Below are 23606 nucleotides of genomic sequence, written 5' to 3'. Positions count from 1 at the left end.
CGGAACTATGGTACCGTGACCCGACAGTCTTGTAGATATTTACCCAAAAATCTTCCGCTAGAACCATCCAACATCAATTTGAAGACTGGTTCTTTTCTCGTGCAAGTGCGCTCTTCTTTCTCCACTTGCATGACATTCTCTTCCCCCGGACCTCCGAGAAACAGTTCACAACAATTTGTTCAAAACCAAACTAAAAGTCTACCTCCTCATCTCAGAGTTACCCTCTTAACCAACCTCTCATCTGCCTTATAGCTAACAATTTTCCCTCTCAAATAACCTGACTATCACTTTCTCGGCCTCCACACTAGCACGTCATCCAGCATGGTCACATCCCAAACACAGCTGGCCTTGCAGGCAACCTGCACTTAAAAATGTCTTCTGTTGGTTGTCCTTAATCTATGCATGTCACCCATGTATTGTCCCCAGTGACTGTACCAGGTACTCCCTGTTAGGGAGAATTCTCAGAAATGTGCTAATTCCTCTCTACCTTAGAGACCCCCCCAGCTCTTTTGCTGCACTTTGTTACGTTGTACTTTTAATTCTAATTGTTTTCTGTGTTTGTTTCTTTTGGTTATGGAGTCTAACCAACTCCATAGGCATCATCTTTTCATTTGTGTCACACAGCACCCTCATTGCAGTGGCACAGGGAAACCTTTTCAGGCTCTCCCAAGGTTTAATGACCTTCTCTGGGATCAACTGCTGTTTCCCAGAGCAGTGGAATGAAATTGACTTCACTTAGCCTTTTAAATTCCTAGACCCAGCACACTCTATCTTCCAATAGAGTGCTGGAGGGGTTACTTAGTATCCCCTGTGTCTAGATACTCATGTAGCAGTCAAATGCTACCCTTTCCTCTCAGAATGGCTGGTGGCAGTGGTTTTACAACAAACTACCATGATTTTTTCTGACCGCGAGCGCCGGTAGCGTTAAATCGCGGGAGCCACGTTTTTCAATATGGCGTCTGAGCACCCTTTGTTTAAACGGGTATCTGTCTTCTTTGTTCGCCATGTCTTTGTGGAAAGGTCCTTCTAGAGTTTTGCTCTGCGCGCCAAACCAGGTTTGGTCTCAATGCTCATTTGCCTTTGACAGGCTTCAGGACTGAAGACCGCCTCTTGCGCCCGAGTGTCTGGGGTGGGCAGGAAGTGAGGGAGGTGCCCGAAACTCCCTGTGCTTAGTCTCCTAGGAGACCCATATGCACTCTGTGGTGATTAGCTGGCTGACTGTCCGGCAAGGACAGCCACCCTGCTGGGTGAGTGACAGCAAGGCTGGAATGAATGGGAGATAACTGAATAAAAGGTGAGTCTCTTTACTTGGAAGGCAGAGTCAACCACTGGGTGAAGGAACCGAAGAAGAGCTCGAAGAGGACGCCTGCTGCAACTCCTTGACCGTTGTTTTGCCCGGTGAAGCCCTGCTGCAGTGCCTACTTGAAGTTCTAATTGACAGAGAAGCCCCTTCAAGGACAACTTCTCCATTTGAGTTGGTAGGACCAATCAACTCATAAGTAAGCCACCTGGATTCTCATCTCAGAGCTGGTTGCTATTTCCTCAGAGTGCTGCAGGAAATCGTAGAACCCGGGAGAGAGACACCAGTTTGTGTGCTTGACTTACAGCTACTGGAATTGAAGTTTGCCATGCTTTTTGACTGTCCCAGTGCAGTACAGGAGTCCCCCAATGTCCTCCCTCTTGTCCCCACGACTGAGGCTCAGGAACTGCCAGGAGCAGAAGTCATCAGCTGTCTCTTTTTCTTAATTTGTAAGGTACTGTAAAACAAGACTGAGAGTACTTGCCTCTCGCAGTGAAAGTGTGTGAAACTTTTGCAACTCGCAGGCCTAATCGGCTTGTGACCCAACATATGATTCTTCTTTTTACAAACTACTTCTAAGAACTTTGGCAGAGACTTTTCCGTTTACTTACCAGCACTGCTTTATCCTATCCAAGACTTTAGCCTATTGACTTTGGCCTAGCCTATTGAATTGAATTGACTCTTGTGGTGAACTCAAAATATCTGCACTGTTTAAGAATAATTGTAGTCGTTTTATGTTCTGATAACCTGTGCCTTTTTGCTCCTCCTTCAATGTATTCTGAAGGCCTCAGAAACTTAGATTGTACAGTAATGAAGTATATTTATGTATAATAGTTGATTGCCTCCTTCTAGTGAATGTTTTATAACTGACTGTTGAATACATTAATAAGTGTTTAACCAAGAAACCTTGAGTGTAAGAGTTCATTTGAACACCTGTGATTGTCGACCTCGGTGCAACATAATTACTGCACACATTTCCCTCTTGAGATAAGCCTGGCTGCCCAGCTCCGCTATCAAAAACTGTGTACTATAGACTTATACCAAAGGTTGGTGTGCTTATACCTGTAGTCTTAGTTGTGTGTAGTGTTCCCAAAGGCTACTGCATACAAACTCTGCCCAACACTCCCCTCCACAACCTGGTCACAATGTCACTCGAATTCACCCCATTGTAAGAAGCTCACTGCTCTCCTCGAATCAGATTTCTTATCTGTTGTACGTTCTTTTGTGATCAAAAGAGCATTGTTCCACCCTGTATATAAATAAATAAATAGAAACTTTTTTCTTGGAACTTGGCGTTTTTTGTGACCCCTGTCAAGTCTCAGTGCTCTGCAGCCTCAGGCTATGGAGGGGGTTTGGTGCAACATAAAAGCTTTGCAACATAACTCAACTGTCCTTTGCAGGCAAAGTAATGGTAACAGCTTCCATGTCCAGGAGACTTTCCATTTAAGGAAAACCAAAGCCTTGCTGTCTGAGGTGTATATTGTTCTCTTGTGTGTGTGCTATGTCATCAAGGGTTTATACTGTTAGGGAGAATTCTCTGTTTAGGCTGAATTTCCTAACCTAGTGAGTCCCCCAGCAGCTTTGCTGGATTTCTGGAGTTTGTTTTTTCTCTCCTGCCAAGAGTGAGACTCTTTTTCTCCCACTCTTGGACATGATTTGTGGTGTTCCTTTGAATGTTAATGTGTTTCATGGGCTATGGGGTCTTTTACTCCATAGGGTCTCATATGTTTTTTCTATGTGTGTTACACCGCACCCTCCGTGTAGTAATACCGGGGTGTCATAGTGACCCCCCCACCATAGACTCCATACCCTGGGACTGACTACTGTCTCCCAGGGTATGTCACCATTGGCTTTACTAGTCCCAAATTACTAACAGAGCTAGTACAAACCATCATATTGTGGACGTACTGGTAGGGGCAATTCGATTGCAATCGAATTGCCCCTGGGTCTGTTATTCGAGGGGGCACTGTTCCGTCCCCCCTCGTCGAGTTTTGGCTGGTGGCAGTGGATACTACTTTTTATATTCAACCGCGAATATATCTCTATGGGATTTTCCCATTGTTCGAGGGTAATACTTTTTAACATAGCCTCTAACATACCGCCGGTTTATTTATTTAATATTAATTCACCGGTTGGTATTTTCTGCCAGAACTCGGTTTTAAAATGGCGTTTGTGTTCGCCTCTGTAACTCCAAACCAAAGGTCAAGCCCTTTGTTCCACTTTTTAGCGGGCTTCTCCACAGAAGCCTCCAAAAGTGGTGCCACTCTGCCTGGGTACCACAGAGGGTGTGGGAGGGGGTTTAGGCACCCTGGACTGAGTTACCTTGGTAACTCAAGTCGCACTCTTGTGTGACTGGCCCAAGTAGTGAGCCGGCCGGCTCACCACTTAGCATGTTTGATTGACAGCTAGGCTGAGTGAGTGGGGGTGTGCTGCATAAAAGCAGGGCTTTTGGGACTGGAACTTCAGAAGTCGCCACAGGACCTGAAAATCCGACGAGGGAGAAGCTGAGCCAGCCTGCTACGACGACACCACCGGTGGAGCCCTGCTGAACCGACTCGCCACTTCCCAACGACAGAGGAGATCTCCCGGCTGGAGAGTCTTCTTCCCCTGACTGGTGGGCACAACCAGTTTACCTTCCTTTCTCGCATCCCAGGACGTCTTGTGGTCGAATTGCCCGTGCCAAGCACCCCGGCAACCGGATAGCCACTTACCACTGGACCGCAAATAAAAGGACCGCTCCTTTTAATTGAGAACTCCGTGGCTGGTTTCTTCACTGGCAGTGCAACGGACCCCTGCTTTCCTCCCCGACGAGATCCTCTCTTCCTCCGGACGAAGCTCCGACTTGCAACCGCTGCCAGGAACAACTGCCCCCGCTGGAGCGTTCTCACCATTTTAAGTTACCGTGTCCGCCAGGCCTCCCTTTCTAAAGATTGCTACAAGGTAACAATAATCCCTTAACCTTCTGGACTTGGCTGGCCGCCTTGACCATCTAACTGGTCCCTTTCTTTTTGGTCCAACTCTTTCTGAACTTATTGCGAGAATTTTGGGCACTTTGAACCATGTGACCTTGGACACATTTCGACCGGAGCCTCTTATAGTGGGTCCGGCCTTGTTAACTTTGACTTTACGGTTTTAACCTGCCTTCTTCTCATACTTGTTCTGCCGAAAGTGTTGGGATCTGTTTCTATCTTTGCTCTGCCTTTCTCTCCCTTTTAAACCGATTGATTAGAGTGCCATCTTCGTTAAGTGCTCACCGCTGTCTGAAAATAAGTGTTGCTTTACTTAAGACTTGTCTAACTAATCGTTGAATGGAGTGAATATCTTTTGGTGACCGTGTTTTTGAACTGCTTGATATTAGTGCCAGTGTGTTTAACTAGATGTGTTTTTAAATAAATAATTAAATCTCTTTTACACCAAGCTCTGGTCCGTGTTTGCTTGTTCTACTGTGTTCTTTTGACCTATTGTGAATACTCTGTATACTGCCTAACTCTTCTTGAGAGAAGTCTGACTGCTCAGCCACAGCTACCAGGTAAATCTGGGTGGTACAGACTGCTACCAATTGGGTTTACTGCCAACCACCTGTAGTCTTAAATCTTTTGCAGTGGTCCCAGAGGGAACTGCACAGGTTTCTGCCTAACACTGGTGTACAGCAGTGGGATTTGTATTGAGTATACACTTTAGTGTGCTTTTTGAATACTTTAGGACAACTAACCACAAAGCTTAGCACTAGAAAAAGCTGATTTTCTAACTATGTTTGCTATGGAGAGTTATACCCTAGACTCATTGTCTGCCAAAACTGCTGATTGCTTAAAAGTATTGTGTAGACATAAGAATCTCTCTGAGAAGGGCAAGAAAATGGAACTTGTAGAAAGATTGTTAGAAAACCAAAGTCTGGGTGGTACAGAGGAATCTACCCCCCCCCCCAGCAAATGTAGAAAACAGTTATGGTATTGATCTGAATCAAAGTCTTGATAATGAGTCAGAAGAGGAAAGTGAACCTAATGAAGTTAGCCACTCTGAGCCTCTGTCTGCCTTACCTACTGGACCTATACCAGGTCCTACATGTAACCCTGCTTATTTTGAACTAGAAAAAATGAAGCTTGAATTAGAGTACAAACGTTTTATTGCTCAATCTGAACGAAACCAAGAGCTAGAGTTCAGAAGAATGAATGCCCAGGCTGAGCAGAAGCAAGCTGAGTTGAGACTCAGAGAAATGGAGCTTAATCATGAACTAGAAATGAAAAAGTTGTCAGTGGAAAATGCTTCTCTCTCCTCTGGTTCCTCTAGGAGTTCCAGTCCCAAAAGACCCCGGATGTCTAAGGAATTAGTGGGTATGTATGAACCTAAGTTGGATGTGTTGGATTGGTTAAAAATGTATGAGTATAATCATGGGCTCCAGGACATCACATGGAATGAGTTACTTCCCTGGTTGTTCTCTAGGCTTCCCCCTGTTGCAACTGATGTGGTAATGGAGTTGGGGGAGGTGGATAAGAAGGATTATGAATGTGTGAAACTAGCTTTAATAGCTAGATTTGGGAAGACCCCTTCCCAGTACCTTAAGAGGTTTAGGACCCTCAAAAAGCATGATGGTACCCCTTGGGCTACCTGGGTGAGTGAAAGTTTGAAAAACTTAGAGGGATGGATTAAGGGTTACAGGGTTAACACTTATGAAGGAATGAAGAATCTTGTGATGTTCGGGTCAATTTATGATGCCTGCTCTCCTGAGCTCAGACAGCACTTGGCTGATTCAAAGGAATTGGATTCCAGGAAGTTAGCTAAGGCTGCTGACTTGTGGGTTGCCAACAGGGCCACTCACAAGGATTCTGGGGCTACTCAGAAAAAGGATGAGGGAAAACAGCCAAAAAAGGACTCCAAAGAGAATTCTAATCATTCCAATTCCAAAGAGGGCCCCAAACAAAACCAAAAGGGTAAGCCACAAGGGTAACCAACTCAGGCTAGTGTACCTTCTGGTGCCAAACCAGAAGGAGGTCAGAACAAGCCACCATTCCAGAAAGCATTTGGTAAATGCTTTGTTTGTGGCTCTACTGACCATGTGAAAGGAGATCCCAGATGTAAGGGTAAACCTTCAGGGGTCCAGCTTGTCTCCTTAGCCTTCGCTCCAGAGGAGGAAGTACAAATGGCAAGTGGAAACTTTCTATTACTGGCTGATGAACCCATTGGAGTCTCAGCCAGTGTTTATTTAGTGTCTCTGGGTTTGTGGGAACAACAGAACTTAGATGTCTATAATTCTATCCCAGATAATACTAAAGAGTATTATAAGGACAGTGTCCAGGTGAATGGTCAGGAGACTCCTGCCATTAGGGACACTGGGGCCAGCATAACTGTGGTGGACAAATCGTTTTTTCAGGCTGAGGATATTGCTAAGGCACCCAAACGCCTCACCAAGTTAGCTAGAGGGCCTGTGCAGATGCTTCCCCAACTACCAGTTCTCATCCAGTGTAATGACATGACTGTGAAAATACCTGTCAGCATACAAAGTGAGGTGCCAGGAAGGGTTCTGTTGGGTAATGACTTGAAAACTCTTGGAGTAGTGTCACATACCCCCAGACCTCATATTAAAAGGTTACAGGAGCTCACCAGACCTGCAAGGGAGAGAACCATGAGAGGTTCTCCCAAGGAGATGATGAAGAAAGAGATCACTCCTGCTCCACTGGAGATGTCAGCTGCTGTATCTAAGAAACTAGAAGAAAAAGGGAAACCTAAAACTTCTAAAAAGAACCCCACAGCCAGCACTCCAGTGCAGCCAACAAAGACTTCCCCTAGGTTGTCCAAAGTTACACCAGTAACTCCCCCTCCAGCTGAGGCTGAGAGGGAGGTACAACACTGTGTGGTTGAACTAGACTCTGAGGAAGAGCTAGTGGAAGGCCAGGAACTCATTGGAGAGCTGGATCCTGTTGACCATCCTGAGCTGCAGTCTTTACTGTCCGAAGGTGGACCCAACAGGGCAGACTTCAGTAAGGGACAGAGAGAATGTCCAACTCTGGAAGGTCTTCGCCACAAGGCAGATGCTCAGGCTGAAGGGCAATAGCCTGGGAAATATAGGTTACACTGGGAAGATGGCCTCTTCTACAGTGAACCAACGGAGTCTGCACCTGGGGACAACAAACGACTTGTAGTACCCCAAGAGAACAGACCACAGTTCTTGCAGTTAGCCCATGAGATTCCTTTGGCTGGTCACTTGAGATTCAAGAAGACTAAGGAAAGGCTGTCACTCTACTTGTATTGGCCAAAGATGGGGGCCGAGGTAGATCAGTACTGCAGGAGCTGCCACACCTGCCAGACTTCTGGTAAGGTTGGCTCCAAGAATGTGGCACCTTTTTAGTGCCTCTCCCAGTTGTGGGAGTCCCATTTGAGAGAGTAGGGATTGACATTGTTGGTCCCCTTGATCCTCCAACCTCCTCAGGCAACAGGTTTATACTTGTTGTAGTATACCATGCTACTAGGTACCCTGAGGCAATTCCTATGAGGACCGTTACAGCTCTGGCTGTGGCTAAGGCCCTCCTTGGTATTTTTACCAGGGTTGGGTTTCCTAAGGAAGTAATCTCTGACAGGTGGTCGAATGTTATGTCCCACTACATGAAATCCACGTGGAAAACCTGCGGAGTTACTTACAAGTTCTCAACAGCATACCACCCTCAGACAAATGGGTTGGTTGAAAGGTTCAACAAGACCATGAAGAGCATGATAGGTGCTTTAGAGGACCCCCTTAAAAGAAAGTGGGACCTTCTACTAACATGCCTTCTCTTTGCTTATAGAGAAGCCCCTCAGGAGGGAGTAGGTTATTCTCCCTTTGAACCTCTTTATGGTCATCCGGTCAGAGGTCCATTGGCCCTGATCAAGGAGGGGTTGGAGAGTGCTCCTTCCCCCAAGCCAGTCGGAGTGACTGACTATGTGATAGGTCTCCGAAGGAGAATGTCGCACATGATGGCAGAAGCAAGTGACAACTTGAAAGCTGGACAAGCATTGGTCAAGCACTGGCATGATGAAAAGGCTAACATGGTTGAGTTTACTCAAGACCAGCTAGTTCTCGTTATGATTCCAACAAGGCAGAGGGCCTTGCAAGACAAATGGAAGGGACCCTTCAAGGTTGTGGGTAAACTTGGAGAGGTCAACTATCTGGTGGACTTGGGCAATCCCAAGGAGGCTCCAACAGTCTTCCACACCAACAGACTAAAAGCGTATGTCTCCAGACCTGATGTAGGAGCTTTGCTTCTAGCATCATCAGAGGAAGAAGAAGAGAGTGAAGCTCTTCCTGATCTCCTCAGAGGCTTACCCTTAGACGAAAAGATTGAAGGAGTAAATCTCTCTTCAAATCTGACACCTGAGACACAGGAAGAGTGCAAATCTATGTTAAATCAGTTTGCCTCTCTGTTCTCACTTTCAGCAGGCTTGGCCCCTTGGGGACAGCATGACATACTCACTGGTGACTGTCTGCCAGTCAGAAGCAGAGGATATCGAATGTCGGAGAATGTAAGAACCGACATCAAAGGTGAGGTCAACAAGATGCTTGATCTCGGGGTAATAGAGCCCTCTACTAGTTCATGGTCTAACCCAGTTGTGTTAGTACCAAAGGCAGGATCTAAAGAACTTAGATTCTGTGTGGATTACAGAGTTCTTAATGCAGTCACTAAGACTGATGCCCACCCTTTGCCAAGGACAGATGAGTTGGTGGATAGACTTGTTGCAGCCAAGTTCCTCAGCACATTTGACTTGACGTCAGGCTATTGGCAATTAGCCCTGACAGACCATGCCAAGGAGAAAACTGCACGTTCTACCCCAGTTGGCATATACCAGTTTAAGGTTATGCCTTTTGGATTGAAAAATGCACCTGCTACATTTCAAAGGATGGTAAACCAGGTTCTGAATGGGATGGAGGACTTCTGCATAGCATACTTGGATGACGTAGCAGTGTTCAGCAATTCCTGGGAAGAACATGTGAACCACTTGAGATATGTTTTGCAGGCTCTTGGGAAGGCCAATCTGACCGTAAAGGCTAGTAAATGCCAGATTGGACAGAGTAAAGTGGGCTACCTTGGACATGAGGTAGGAGGTGGAGAAATAAGGCCTTTGCCCAGTAAGATTGAAGCTGTGCAAAATTGGACAACACCTACTACTCAGACCCAGGTGAGAGCCTTCTTAGGCCTCACTGGGTACTACAGGAATTTCATAGAGAACTATGGGTCCATAGCTTCTCCACTGAATTGCATCTCCTCTCCTAAATTCCCTTAAAAGGTTAGGTGGAATGAGGAATGCAATCAGGCCTTTGAAACCCTGAAAAAGGCTCTTTGCCAGGCCCCAGTACTCAGAGCTCCTGACTACCACCAAACATTCATTGTGCAGACAGATGCTTCAAATGTAGGAATAGGGGCAGTCCTCAGTCAACTGGATGGGAAAGGTAGGGAGCACCCCATTTGCTTCATCAGTAGAAAACTGAAGGATCCTGAAACAAGGTGGGCAACCATTTAACTAGAGTCTTTTGCTATTGTTTAGGCCATACTTGTATGGTTCTACTTTTGTCATTCAGACTGACCACCAACCCTTGAGATGGTTAATGCAAATGAAAGGGGAAAACCCAAAACTACTGAGATGGTCAATCTGCCTGCAAGGGTTTGATTTCACCATTGAGCACAGGTCAGGTTGTCACCACCAAAATGCTGATGGTCTCTCTAGGATGTATGTCATCGACTAGAGGTATGAGATTCATCCGGGAGTGGATTAAATCCCCCTGTCCTTTAGTCTGGGGGGGCGAGTGTTAGGGAGAATTCTCTGTTTAGGCTGAATTTCCTAACCTAGTGAGTCCCCCAGCAGCTTTGCTGGATTTCTGGAGTTTGTTTTTTCTCTCCTGCCAAGAGTGAGACTCTTTTTCTCCCACTCTTGGACATGATTTGTGGTGTTCCTTTGAATGTTAATGTGTTTCATGGGCTATGGGGTCTTTTACTCCATAGGGTCTCATGTTTTTTCTATGTGTGTTACACCGCACCCTCCGTGCAGTAACACCGGGGTGTCATAGTGACCCCCCACCATAGACTCCATACCCTGGGACTGACTACTGTCTCCCAGGGCATGTAAAGTCACCATTGGCTTTACTAGTCCCAAATTACTAACAGAACCAGTATAAACCATCACATTGTGGACGTACTGGTAGGGGCAATTCGATTGCACCTGGGTCTGTTATTCGAGGGGGCACTGTCCCGTCCCCCTTCGTCGAGTTTTGGCTGGTGGCAGTGGATACTACTTTTTATATTCAACCGCGAATATATATGGTATTTTCCCACCGTTCAAGGCTAATACTTTTTAACATAGCCTGTAACATACCGCCGGTTTATTTATTTAATATTAATTCACCGGTTGGTATTTTCTGCCAGAACTCGGTTTTAAAATGGCGTTTGTGTTCGCCTCTGTAACTCCAAACCAAAGGTCGAGCCCTTTGTTCCACTTTTTGGCAGGCTTCTCCACAGAAGCGTCCAAAAGTGGTGCCACTCTGTCTGGGTACCAAAGGGGGTGTGGGAGGGGGTTTAGGCACCCTGGACTGAGTTACCTTGGTAACTCAAGTCGCACTCTTGTGTGATTGGCCCAACACCACTTAGCATGTTTGATTGACAGCTAGGCTGAGTGAATGGGGCTGTGCTGCATAAAAGCAGGGCTTTTGGGACTGGAACTTCAGAAGTCGCCACAGGACCTGAAAATCCGACGAGGGAGAAGCTGAGCCGGCCTGCTACGACGACACCACTGGTGGCGCCCTGCTGAACCGACTCGCCACTTCCCAACGACAGAGGAGATCTCCCGGCTGGAGAGTCTTCTTCCCCTGACTGGTGGGCACAACCAGTTTACCTTCCTTTCTCGCATCCCAGGATGTCTTGTGGTCGAATTGCCCGTGCCAAGCACCCCGGCAACCGGATAACCACTTACCACTGGACCGCGAATAAAAGAACCGCTCCTTTTAATTGAGAACTCCGCGGCTGGTTTCTTCTCTGGCAGTGCAACAGACCCCTGCTTTCCTCCCTACGAGATCCTCTCTTCCTCCAGACGAAGCCCGACTTGCAACCGCTGCCAGCAACAACTTCCCCCGCTGGAGCGTTCTGATCATTTTAAGGTACCGTGTTCGCCAGGCCTCCCTTTCTAAAGATTGCTACAAGGTAACAATAATCCCTTAACCTTCTGGACTGGGCTGGCTGCCTTGACCATCTAACTGGTCCCTTTCTTTTTAGTCCAACTCTTTCTGAACTTATTGCGAGACTTTTGGGCACTTTGAACCGTGTGACCTTGGACACATTTCGACCGGAGCCTCTTAAAGTGGGTCCGGCCTTGTTAACTTTGACTTTACGGTTTTAACCTGCCTTCTTTTCATACTGTGTTCTGCCGAAAGTGTTGGGATCTGTTTCTATCTTTGCTCTGCCTTTCTCTCCCTTTTAAACCGATTGATTAGAGTGCCATCTTCGTTAAGCGCCCACCGCTGTCTGAAAATAAGTGTTGCTTTTCTTAAGACTTGCCTAACTAATCGTTGAAGGGAGTGTATATCTTTTAGTGACTGTGTTTTTGAACTGCTTGATATTAGTGCCAGTGTGTTTAACTAGATGTGTTTTTAAATAAATAATTATATCTCTTTTACACCAAGCCCAGGTCAGTGTTTGCTTGTTCTACTGTGTTCTTTTGACCTATTGTGAATACTCTGTATACTGCCTAACTCTTCTTGAGAGAAGTCTGACTGCTCAGCCACAGCTACCAGGTAAATCTGGGTGGTACAGACTGCTACCAATTGGGTTTACTGCCAACCACCTGTAGTCTTAAATCTTTTGCAGTGGTCCCAGAGGGAACTGCACAGGTTTCTGCCTAACATATACTCACCCACCACCTTTGCAGTTGTTACTGTGTCGGTACCTTATTTAGGAAAATGAGCTTGTGCACCCTTCAAGGGTAACCAGAACATTTCTGGGGATAAAAAAGGAAATGCAAAGTACTAGATTCAGTGAAATGCATGGTTTTGCGGTGGCCGAGATGTGCTCTGGAAGCCCTTATGAAGCTGTGCTTCTCTATAGTGCCGAATACCTGTTTCTGAGGTCTTTGTCATTTTATTGGATTCCAGGCTGCTCCATAGCAGGGACACAGAGTGCAGTGCAAGGGGCCAAGCCCACACCACTCCCTGAGAGTGGTAACGGGGATTGGTGGCACTTGCCTCCACACACCACAGGGACAGTCCCTCAGCAGTTGGCGGGGTGTAGGGACAGTGCAAACACTGTGCTGATAGACTTTGATGGATTTGTCTGGAACAAAGAAGGTCACCAGAACAGCGATCAACGGGTGAGGAGGCAGAGCTAGGAACCACAGGACGATGAGCGTTCTTATTTCGTCCGTTTCTATGTCAGCATTCTGATTGAGGCACTGCTGATAACACACTCTCTCACTCCCCGCTCACCTTTGCTCATTTTCCTTTTTCATCCACAGAAATAGTCTGGTTACCCTGGAAGGAGGGCACAATATAAATTTCCTAGGAACCACAGAACGAACTGCGTTAAAACGCAGAGTCCATGTGAATCAGGGACATCTTTATTGGGACACTGCCACCAGAATGAGGCTCTGCATTGGTGGCGGCATCCGTTATCATGGGGATGGCCGCCGTACCATGCACACTGATGTACACAGCGGCCTCCGCCAAGGAAGATGGCAGCACCCCAGCCAGCTGCTACATTCCGGGAACTCCCATCTGCTACCTGCATTAGGCCACCACCATGGCCTGATCGAGACCCTGCTCGCAGTACCCGACACTGTCGTGGGTAAAGCTGACGGTGCCCTATGCCTCTAGATAAGCGTTTGGTGTGTGGTGTGGCATGCGCAACACTCTGCCCCCCACCAGAGAGCTTGAAAATGCTTGTTTTCCAAGAGTACCATTGATGAAAACATCTGATTAGTCGAGGAGCATGGACCTGTGAAGCAGGTTCCCAAGAACGATCACTAGCTGAATACCTCTTCCAATCCATGTTGTAATATAACTGATCTCGTAATATACAGGAATCACAGATATCACATACCTCGTACTCAGGTTGTCCATCAACTGAGAATGGAGGGGTTTTTGAGGGGCTATGGTCGTAAGGATCAGGCTTGTAAGCAAGGAAACATGGAATAAAGGGTGTGTCTTCCATCTTGGCAGAAGTTGCAAATGGTAGGCCACAGTGGAGCTGCGTTTGTCTATCACAAATGGTCCCAGGTAGCGTAGGGCCAATTTAATAAGTAGGGTGTGCAGGTGCAAATTCCTATAGGACAACCAGACGAATCTCCCCCTTGGTTTGCTGGTTCTTGGATTCTGTTGTGGGCAGCATATTATTTTTGCCATCTCTTGGTGTCCTGTAAAATGTCTTTCACCTTGCTATGAATTAATTGTAGAGTTGAGATCAAAGAATCAGCGGATGGTACTGCACTGCATTCCACAGCTTGCACAGGCACCAATTTGTGTGTTGAGCATACGTACACCAAAATGGGGAATATTTGACTAAGATGTTGTTATAGTCTACCTCAGCCATGCCGAGGTGTTGTTTCCAGTTCCCCTGTAAGGCATTTGTGTAACACGGTAGTTATTGTTCCAATGATTGGTTGGTGCGTTGAGATTGCCCATTGGTTTGGGGATGGTATCCTGAGTTTAGTCCTTGGTGGAGCCTGTCAGATATTACTTTTTCTGGTAGGCCATGCAGTGGATAGGTTTAGTGGAAAAAACACTTTAGCCATGGCAGCTACTGTTGGTAGTCCTGACAAGGCGATGTAGTGAGCGAGCTTTAAAAAACAATCCACCACTACCATAATACAGATCTTATTGCTGGATAAAGGCAAGTCTAAAATAACATCTTTGTCTATGGTATGTTGTGGATAGGGCACACAGTCCAAATGACACAATAAACCCATGTATTTATGACGTGGTTTCATGGTTTGGGTCCAGATCGGGCAGGTTTTTACGTATACTTGTATTTGTTTCTGCATCCCAGGCCACCAGAACTGTTGGGCTACTAGTTTGCTCCTGGCTCGCTTGCCCTTGTGACCTGCAATCTGGGAATCGTGCAAAGCAATCAGAATGGCTTTTCTTTGGGTGGAGGAATGTACAATTTGCAAGCATGGAATAACGATCAGTCGCACGTGATGGCCTTGGTATGTGCAGGGCACAGCAGAATCTGTAGCCGTAGCATGGTGTACATGTTGTAAATAGGTTTGAATTACTCCCAAAAAAGGTGGTGTGGTATCTTTAGTGGTGGACTATAATCTGCTTCTGTGTGGGAATCTAAGGAACAGGACAGGGTGTCTGCTTTCTTGTTTTGGGTACCTGGAATGTAGGTTATCAAAAAGTCATATTGGGGAGTGGAAAAAAGGCGGCCAATGTGCTTGTCGAATGTTCTTATAGCATAGGTTGCAGCAAAGGTTGCTTAAGTATTGCACATTTCTATGGTTGGTGTGGATGAGGATGGTGTGGCACAACCCCCCTTGTAGATGATGCCTCCACTGTTTGAGGACTTCTCGTATAGCCAGCAGCTCTTTTTCTATGACTGCTTAGTTTCCTTCACTTTCAGTGAGCTTTCAGGACAGGTACGCTATGGGATGTACCATTGATGTATCCGGATCGGCCTGTAGAAAGACTGCGCCTAGGGCAACAGCCGATGCGCATGGGTTTCAACGATGAAGGTTGTGTATCATCAGGGTTCTGTAATATGGGTGCTTGCATGAAGGCCGCCTTGATGGACTGGAATGCTTTTTATGCATTCTTGTCCCAAGCAAAGGTTTGATGATGCTGAAGAAGATTGGTGATAGAGGCGTGTAGATGGTAAAATACTTTTCAAAATAAAAGGGGTTGCGAAAATGCCTCTCTGACCCTGCTCTAAGTGGAATTTCCCTACCTAAACTAAAAAAGACGAAGGATCTGTCTGTGTCAGAATGCCCAAAACAACAGAAACAGTCCTGCGTCCAAAGTTCTATTCTGACCCTCGCACTATTAATTAAATTGCAAGGTGAAGATGGTAATGTCTTTAACGTTGGCTGGTTTAGAAAAGTGTTCACAAAAGGAAGAACAAACCGCTCCAACACAAAAGTTCATCAAGGATAAAGGTCCTTGCTCCAGAGGGTGGTTCCCTTCCCCTTGATTTTGCTTTACTCTTTGCTGTTTCACAACTGATATGATATGATATGATATGAAATGGCATTTATAATGCGCCTATACACAAGTGTTTCAATGCGCGACGAGGCAAGGGAGGGGAACAGAGGGAAGACTGAGACAACGATCTTACTAGGCCGGGTGAAATTGAGATTGTGCAGTGGAAGGGGGAAGGGGAAAAGTGCAGGGGCAAAGGGGGAGGGGGGAGTGCAGTATATGGGAACGATAGTAAAATAAATAGATAAATAAAGCAAAGCAAAGTAAAGTGCGGCCAGTAGATGGCAGGTGCAAGGGTAAGTGCAGACATCAGGTGCCAAGTGCTAGTAGAGGGCTGTAGGGATACAGAAAATGGTCCCCAAGTGCGTGGGATTCCAGGGAGGGAGTGCAGGGGTGCAACTGGCAGGGGAGGGTCCCTGTACCTGAGATCAGAGGGTAGCCAGGTGACCAGTGCAGATTCAGTTTCAGCCAGGAGGAGTTCAGCAGGGGAGAGGAGGAGAGAAAGCAGAAGAAAAGAGGGAAGGTTTTGAGGAGCTTCCGGAACTGGAGATGGTTCTCAAGTTTCAGGGAGGCAGGGAGGCTGTTCCAGAGGGAGGCCCCAGCCGAAGAAAGAGATCTACCACCAACTTGTTGCTTGGAGAAGCGACTGACCCTGAGGGAGTTGGAGGTGGATGAGCAAAGTGCTTGAAAAGGAAGATATTTGGGAAGAGCGAGTTGACCGTATTGAGGCCCCAGGCCCCAGAAGGCCTGTGGACAATGCAGAGGGTTTTGAACTTAATCCTCACAGCCACTGGGAGCCAGTGCAGAGATTTCAGTCCTGGAGAGATGCAATCCCTGGTCTTGAGGCCAAGGACAAGTCTCGCACTCCTGTTCTGGATGAGTTGCAGAGGGCGGAGAGTAGAAGCAGGCAGATTTATAAAGAGGCTGTTGCAGTAGTCCAGCCTAGAGAGAACCAGAGCTCTAGAGACAGTGAGCTTCTGGGGTAAGGAGAAGAAAGGAAGAATACCTCTGAGGAGGTGCAGCTGGTAGTGTGACTTCTTAGAGACGTCAGAGATGTGAGGAGAGAAGGAGAGTGTAGAGTCGAAGATGACCGAGGTTTTTAGCCTCAGAGGTGGGAGCAGGAAGAGGGCCCAGAGAGGCCGGCCAGAGAGTGACAGGAAAGGAGGGCGCAAGTGTGCCGATGAGGAGAATCTCGATCTTACTGGCATTAAGGCAGAGATCATTGGCGGCACACCACTCATGGATAGCTGACAGACAGTCAGAGAAGGAGAAGTGGCAGAAGGGAGCCTGAATATGAGTTGAGTGTCATCCGCATAGCACTGAAAGTTGGGCCAGAGAGAGGCAATGCGGTAGGCAAGGAGTGCCAGGTGTTAGTTGAACAACCAGGGAGAGGGGTTAGACCCCTGGGGAATACCGCAGATAGAGAGGAGAGAGAGGAACCAAGTTGCTTGGGTCTTTCCTTTACAGTTAACAGTTCCTTTTGCATTTCTCTACCAGTAAACTGGCGCACAAACCTAACCTGTCTTTGTACTTTTGTCTCTTTCAGGATACCTGGTATACTTTTCTGCCAGGGTTTTGCTCCTTCTCTTCTGGTTAACTCAATCCTTTTCCTAGTCCTGAGGTTTCTTCTCAAGACCTCCTTTATTCCTTATTAACACAATACTTTTCTTATTCCGATTGTTTCTTCTCAGGACATTTATTTCTTGTACATTTCTCGTAACTGCCTGGTATGCTATATGGCCAGAACTTTTCCTTCACACACTTATAATTTCCTGGTGTACTCTCCAGCCAGGACTTTTTTCAATTGTGTATATATGTTTAAGGATTTTGTGAGCTTTCCCTTCCTGCTCCGCTTTTCTAGTATTTCCCAAATTCTACATTACGCAGTTCTTTTAAGGATGCTAGGACTTCCTGTTCCTCCCCTTCTGTCCTTTTCAACTCTTGTGTACCTTTCCCGGGCTCCCAACCTTTTCTTATAGGTTCCCTGGTTAGGTGTTTTACTTTCTTCTTTCTGTGTTTTTTCACTTCAGTGGCCCATGTTCTTGTGCTAGGCTTACCGGGCATATGATGCTCATTAGGCTTTCTCGCTCCCCTTTGGAACGCTCAGGATCCCCAGCAGGGTGGCGTCCCTCTGTGGGCTGTTGCCGCAGCGCTTCTAGCGTTGCTTTTTGGTTATCTTCTCAGGCCTCAGGGCATCAGCATCTCTCCGGGGTAGTTTTATGGCAGCGCCCTCACTCCAGTTTCCCCTTTAACATTCTCTGCACGGACATCATGTTCCTCTTTTGACTCATTCGCTCTGTCTTCCTCCCGCCATGGCCCTAGAATCTCAAGTTCTGTTTACTCCGTCTTCGTGAGAGCTTCCTTCGGGTCTTTGCTTCTGCTAGTGCTGCCACAGAGTCCACGCTGCGCTTCTGACTTATTACAGCTGGAGCTGATTGCTCTCTGTACAACATTCTTTTTTGAGCTGTTGGCCATTTAAAGTTCCCTTGATGAAACAATCGCCAGCAACTAGACCACTGTGTTAGTTTGCAGATTTTCAGTATTTTCTTTATCTCTTCCCACCTCCTTGCCCCAGTATAGGGAAAGAAATCAATAACCATTTGGTGTTTTTGGGAATTGATCCATGAGTCTTTCTGCATCACCTTTTTTCGGGAGGTTTGGCGCTATGCCATGATGTTCATATTTCTAGAAGGGGAAAGGAATGGCACCAGGAAGTGGGGTATGTCATGTCTCGCGAACGACACCTCGTCAATCCCTCCAGGATTACCTCCCCCATGGCCTCTTCCGCAACCTCTGTGACCCTTTCCCTCTCCATTCTTCCCTTTGGTCCCCTGGCTAAGCCCCCACGCGCACTGCCAGCCTCCTTCTCCGACATTCGACCTATGAAGCAAGTGTCGATTGCTGCTTTTGCCGCCACCTTCTTTTCCCCTCCAACTCCTGCCACTGACTCTCACTTCAACATAGCACTGACTAACCTTCAACTCTCCATCTCCAACACTCTGGACATTCTTCCCCCTGTCATAAAGATCTGCGTGCAACTCCTGGTTTGACCCTGACTTGGCCACTCTGAAACGCAAGTGCAGAGCGGCTGAGTGGAAGTGACAGGCCTCCAGCACATCCTCTGACAAACTGGCCTGCTGCCTGCTCCAAAGGCAATACAGACTCCATCTGCTTGAAGAAAAGGTCCTATATCCAAGCCTGCATCTCTGTGGCACCAAACAACACGGCTGAACATTTCAAAATCTGTAAGGAACTCCCCCTTTCTTCCCACCCCCCTACTGTAGTCTCCACTTCCCCTCTGCCTTCCTTAGCCCTATGATCTTCTCTAGCCTCTCACTTCATTTCTAAAACTCATGACTTCTTGTCCTCGCTCTCCTTTACTCCACACCCTTCTTCCTCTCCCTTTCTCAGGCCCCTCTTCCCCCCCCTCTACTCTCCCATAACACCTGATGAGGTTTCTAGACAAGTCTGCTCTATGAAAGTCTCATCCAAACTGGTGCTCCCCTGCTGCTCCAGAACTATCAAGGACAACATTGTCTCCCTCGCTCCAGCTTTGGCCGATTTCTGCAATCACTCCTTTGCCACTGGTTCATTCCCCTCTCTCCTCAAGCACTCCCTTGTTCACCCACTCCTCAAAAAGCCTTCTGCCGACCCTTCCTGTCTGGCTAACTATCACCCTATCTCCATTACCCCCTTCCTGGGCAAACTGTTGGAGAAGCTGGTCATCTCCCAACTTATCCACCACACTGAATCTGTTAGTCGTCTCCACGACCACCAGTCTGGCTTCATACCTGCCAGAGGCGCGGGAACTGGTCTCCTGAACACCCGTGAAGACTTGCTCTCTAATCTCGATTCCTACTCTCCTTCCGTTCTCATCCTTCTTGACCTTTCCTCTACCTTTGACACAGTCAATCATGCCACCCTGATTGGCTCTGTGATACCCTTGGCAACAAGGACCTCGCTCTGGATGGACTGGTTGACCTCTTTCCTCTCTACACACCTTACCAGGTCCAACTGGTCCCTTTTCTCTCCACCATTTCACTCTCCACCTGCAGAGTCTCTCGGGGCTCTATCCTCTCGCCTTAACTTTTCCACATCTACCTGGCCCATCTAGCCCATTTGATCTCCACCTTCTCTCCCAACTTCCAGTGTTATGCGGATGACATGCAGCTCTCCTTCAAGCTTCCCTCCCCTGCCTCTTTCTCATTCCTGACTGCCTGTCTGCTATTCAGCCATGGTGCACTACTAACGATTTCTGCCTTAATGCCAGTAAGACAGAGATGCTTCTGATTGGACCCTCTGCTCCCTCTTTCCCTCCCACACTATGACCGCCCTCCATGGCCCCCCTCACCCTCCTGTGAGGCAAAAATCCTTGATGTCCTATTTTCAACTCTGTTCTCTCCTTTTCTCCTCGAATTAACAGACCCTGCCAAGAAAGCCCACTTCCAGCTTCACCACCTCAGAGGCATTTCTCCCTTTCCTCGCCTTCTCCCTCCTTCCCCCAGAAACTCAATGCCTCCAGAGCTCTCGTCCTCTCCAGACTGGACCACTGCAACAACCTCTTCCTCAATCTGCCTAATTCCTCCCTTCGGCCCCTTCAACTAATCCAGAACAGAACTGTAAGACTTATCCTTGGCCTTCAGCCCTAAAATCTCTCCCCTGGCTCCCGGTTGCTGCAAGGATAAAATTCAAGACCCTCTGCATCATCCACAAGGCTTTCTGGTGCCTGGGACCCCGATACATCCAACTCTCTCCCTCCCTAAATTACTACCTGCTAGAACCCTTCGGCCCTCTAGTTCTAGCTCTCTGGTGATAAAACGCTTTTCCAAGCAGAGAGAGTGGGTTACATCTTTCCTTCTCGGGTACCTCTCTCTGGAATGGCCTCCCTGCCCCTCTCAGGCTTGAGCTGGATCTCCTCAAGTTCCAGAAGCTTCACAAGACCTTCCTTTTCGTCCTTCCCTCTCCCCTACCCTTCTAATGCCTGTCTGTTCTCTTGACTGGCTGCCTGGTTCCTACAGATTCTTACAGGGCACCAGCCCCCCCTAGTCCACTCTGCCCCTGCTCCAGTCTTCCTGACCCCCTCCTGCACTTGCCCTCCTGGGCCCCCATCCCATTTGCGTGGCTGGGCCGGCACCCCTTTCGCCCCTACCTCGCACTTAGCTTGTGGCCCCTCCATCCACTTCACTCTCTGCTGGCTCAGTCTGCCTGGTCTCCCCTGGCACTTTTTTTTTTCTCTATGGGCCCTTCCGCCCTGTCCAGCACTTCCTCGCCTCCCCACCCCCCCTTTTCTCTCCCCTGCTCTTCTCGTTACTGCACTTGCACAATTCGAATGTCACAAAGACTAGTAGGACCGTTTGTTTTTGTCCTCCCTGTTCTCTCTCCTCCCCCGACTTGTTGCATCTCAAAACACATTGTCTGTAGGCGCATTACAAATGCCAAATAAATGAAATAAATGTGATCCTCCCTCAAATATCCACCCCCATGGTCAAGGTCAGGGTCAGGATCCGGTAGCTGTGGCTATCTCCTGGCCACATGAGAAGGGGCCATTCCTGGAAAAGGAGTGATCTTGTTGAATTCATCACAATACCCAGAGATGAACCTCTGATGATAATTATCGAAATCGAGGAACCGCTGAGTGGATTTGACATCCTGTGGGCTTTTCCACTGCTGGATGGCCTGTACTTTTTTGGTTCCATTTCTATGCCTTCATCACTAATGAAGTAGCCTAAAAACTTTAAACATTTCTGATAAAAAAAAGGCATTTGTCTGGGTTGGCATAAACATCGTGCTTGGCAAGGCGAGCTAAGACCTGTTTCACATGCTGTTGATGGACGGTAAGCGAGGGGAAGAAGATGAGGATGTCATCCAGTCACACCCCTACTGAGAGGCCCTGGAAGTCTTCGAAAAGGTGCTCCATGAACCTTTGGCAGAAAGCCGCCGCATTACCTAAGCCCAAAAGGCATACCATGATATTCATAATGGCCAAGCAGGGTTTTAAAAGCTGCCTTCTACTTATCGCTTTTCTTAATCTGGATCAAATTCTAGTCCCCTTGTAAATCCAACTTTGTAAAGACGGTGGCTGATTTTATTGATTCCATGATGTCCTTAATAAGCGGTAATGAATAGTGATCCTTGCAGGTTATCTCATTGAGGGCTTGATAATCGATGCATAGCCTGCGGGTTCCTTCTTCTCCAGCTGGGGAATGAGATGGTGCTATGTACCCTTTGGCTAATCCATAATCTATGTACTCTTGTAAAACCTCCCATTCATGCAGTGTTTAAGAGTAGATGGGCCCATGAGGTATGGGTTTCTCAGGGACGCAGTTGATCTGTCATGCACCCGATTGGGTGGCAACGGTATATCGATGGGATCCATGAAGGTCGTTTGATAATCATGATATTCCGTAGGAACCGTTTGTAGGGCACATATGCGTTGGAGCGAAGATACTCCAGGAGTAGTTGACGGAGGGAGGCGGGCAGACACAGAACAGCATTGATGAGTGCATGGATCTGATCCAAATATTTCTGTCTGCGTAGCCCAATTGATTAAAGGGCTGTCGTGAGTCAACCAAGGCAACCCCAAAATGACAGGATATGAAGGTGTCCCGAACCCGTCCAGGGCTGTTTCCTAACGGAGCCTGGTTTGCTTTAAACCAACAGTTACCAGGAACTAATTCTGGCTTCCCTGTCCAACTGGTGCCTTACAAACACATTAACTTTGAGCATTTGAAAATGTTAATAAAGAAGAACTGGGAAACATCTAGTACACATTTAAACATAATAGATCATGCATAATGAGCAACAGGTTGCCTCTCTTGTAGAAGTATGAATTGTGGTCCGGTGTGTACTCCCTCCTGGGTTCCCAGCGGTAGCTGTTGCTTATTAAGTGATGCCCGGCACCCAGGAGCTGGTTTTAGATCCTGCTCATTTAATCTTAATTTGGAACAGTGATGGCTGAGATTCAAAAGCCTGACCCCTCTCACAGAGAATGTGAAAGCTTGGGGTAAGACGCATTTGTAAAAGGCCATCCTATGTTTGGTTATTTCTTTGAGTAAGATTCTGTTTATATTTAAGTTGGCCCACCCCTAAATACTGTGTCTAATAGAAAACTTAAACCTTTGAGCACCTGGTTTGGGGATTTTAAAACTTTTCCTCTCATGGTCCACCAATCACAAATTGGCCTCTTTTGGTAACCAAAGAAGAATCCTTTGGATCCTTCTCATGACAATGAAGGTAAACTGGACTTTATTGCCTCATTCAATAAAATAGGTTTCATGAATGTGTTCAGCTCATAGACATGAATAAAAAAATTAACTTAACATTGGTAAAATGTTGTAAAAGCACTATTGTATTACATTGAAACGGAATAAATATATGTATGCTTAAAGACAATCAGCCATTCACTCTATTTAGATGCACTCTAGTTTAAATTGAAAGCATTTGCAAATGCATTGTATTTTATTTTCAAACAAGCATTTACAAATGCAATGTATACTTGCGTTCATTTGTGGTAATCCTAAAATAAATCGCTTCTATTCGTTCCCGCTTCTTCCTAGATCTGTTGACCTCATTTATTTTTATTTCTTCCACTTTAACTTCCTAATGCTCACCAATTGCACAATCGCGATTTTATTTTTAATTGCTCTTTATCTTTACAGGCCTAGATCGCTGCTGCAGTTCAATCTTGGCCTTTTCATCTTTTAACATCAAGAAAATGTGTCACTTGCTTATTTTCACTTCTACCTAAATTGTATTCTAAACTATTGTCTTACCTTGTCTACATTATTGCTGTTCTGTCTGTGGGTCTTTCTAACTGTGCTCTCTATCCTCTTTGCTCTATTTTACACTCCGATGCAAGTATTGTTCTAGCTTTTTCTTCTAATGGGATCACTTATCTGGCTTGCCTTCATTGGCTTCTGGTCAAACTACGATTCAAGGATCAGTTTCTTTATTTAGTTTTCAAAAGTATTCACGGGTTGGCCCTTCCTATTTGTATTCATTGATCTCTCTATCATCCTACTAGAGAGCTCCCTTCAGCTTCACAATTCCTTATATCGGTCTACGTCCACCTTGTGCCACTTCATGCTTTCACTCATTCCAACTTCTTGCCCCAAAATTATGGAACTCTTCTCTAGTTCAGTTTAAAAAGTGCAGTCAGATTTC

The 23606-nt window shown here is 46.8% G+C and overlaps 1 protein-coding gene across 3 annotated transcripts in view; it reads left to right on the top strand.

Moving 5' to 3' along the window:
* H6PD (hexose-6-phosphate dehydrogenase/glucose 1-dehydrogenase) overlaps positions 1-23606 on the top strand; it is a 155413-nt gene that overhangs the window by 67564 nt on the left and 64243 nt on the right. The gene's annotated exons all lie outside the window — the stretch shown is intronic.

The sequence above is a fragment of the Ambystoma mexicanum genome, chromosome 8 (genome assembly GCF_040938575.1).
Source record: "Ambystoma mexicanum isolate Mex_15411 chromosome 8, UKY_AmexF1_1, whole genome shotgun sequence".
In the NCBI taxonomy this organism is placed as follows: Eukaryota; Metazoa; Chordata; class Amphibia; order Caudata; family Ambystomatidae; genus Ambystoma; species Ambystoma mexicanum.
This window is presented reverse-complemented; position numbering and strand designations above follow the sequence as displayed.